Source organism: Penaeus japonicus, unplaced genomic scaffold, assembly GCF_977035675.1.
Source record: "Penaeus japonicus unplaced genomic scaffold, GWHDUDI00000001_assembly GWHDUDI00000006, whole genome shotgun sequence".
Taxonomy (NCBI): domain Eukaryota; kingdom Metazoa; phylum Arthropoda; class Malacostraca; order Decapoda; family Penaeidae; genus Penaeus; species Penaeus japonicus.
Window position 1 is genome coordinate 21,908,916 of NW_028234408.1, and position 1,012 is coordinate 21,909,927.

General features: G+C 36.6%; 1 protein-coding gene across 2 annotated transcripts in view; it reads right to left on the reverse strand.

Annotated features, from left to right (window-relative positions):
- Nucleotides 1-809, reverse strand: part of LOC122266964 (uncharacterized) — a 7,534-nt gene extending 6,725 nt beyond the window's left edge. The window contains exon 1 of one of the 2 annotated variants that reach the window (XM_043036957.2): nucleotides 685-809. The gene's annotated coding sequence lies outside the window, so the exon portion shown is untranslated. The remainder of the gene's footprint in view (nucleotides 1-684) is intronic. The other variant, XM_086537750.1, reaches the window with a different exon arrangement.
- Nucleotides 810-1,012: the final 203 nt, after the last annotated feature.

Consider the following 1,012-nt stretch of genomic DNA (forward strand, 5'->3'; position numbering starts at 1 on the left):
CACCTATAGTCGGTCCTTTTTACAAACACCTTTCTCTGCGTCCTAATAACTCTTGGGAATACTTAGGTTTATTATTCATGCAAGCCTGCCTTCGTTACTGCTTACATCAAACTCTTCACTTTCACTGACTTTCTAATTTGTCATTAGCTTATTTAAACCATTAACATAACTTCCCTTCACATGCGAACTATCATCTATCCGTAACATATATATATATATATATATATATATATATATATATATATATATATATATATATATATATACATATGTATGAATGTATATATAATAAGCATATTCCACATCTGTCCACTGACCCTATTCATATATCTTTTATTTTCAATTTCATATCAACACTCACTCAAGGGACATCTGATAAACAGATGCAAAGAGTATCAAGATAAGTATACACGCAGAACCTCTTGGCGACATACATTCACATTCGAAACAGTTTCCTCTTAATTAAAGAATAAGAACTGGATGACGATGGCGGAGACGCCGAAAACGTTTCTTGAGTTCCGGTGACGACGACAGGCCTGTATTCTCTACTCACTTCTTGTGCTCGGAAACTGCTCGTACTACACACTACTTGTGACTAAAATACAGGCAAGAATGGGATACTGAAAGAAACATTACAATGGCAGTCGTAATGATGAAAATACACTGTGCTAAAAAGTAGGTTACCTTCTTTTAAGTAATATCCTGTGCGAGTTCGTGTCACAATAATAACTTGCTGATTTCCACTGTTAGTTCTGAGGAGACGATGTTGCTCCAGCTGCTGGGAAAGTGGTCAGAAGGGCCGTCATTACCTCTATATATACAGATTGCAAGCAAGGGCGGAGACTGGGGAAGCACTAGGTTTCTGTGGTTATCAGTCACAGAAAATGATTTCGTTGGCAATACGTTTAGTATGATTTTGAAACCATTTCGGAAGGTTCACCAGCTAACTGTGATAGTTGGAATAACATGCTGAAGTTGGCAGTTGATTTAGTAAACTGTAATTGATGTAATA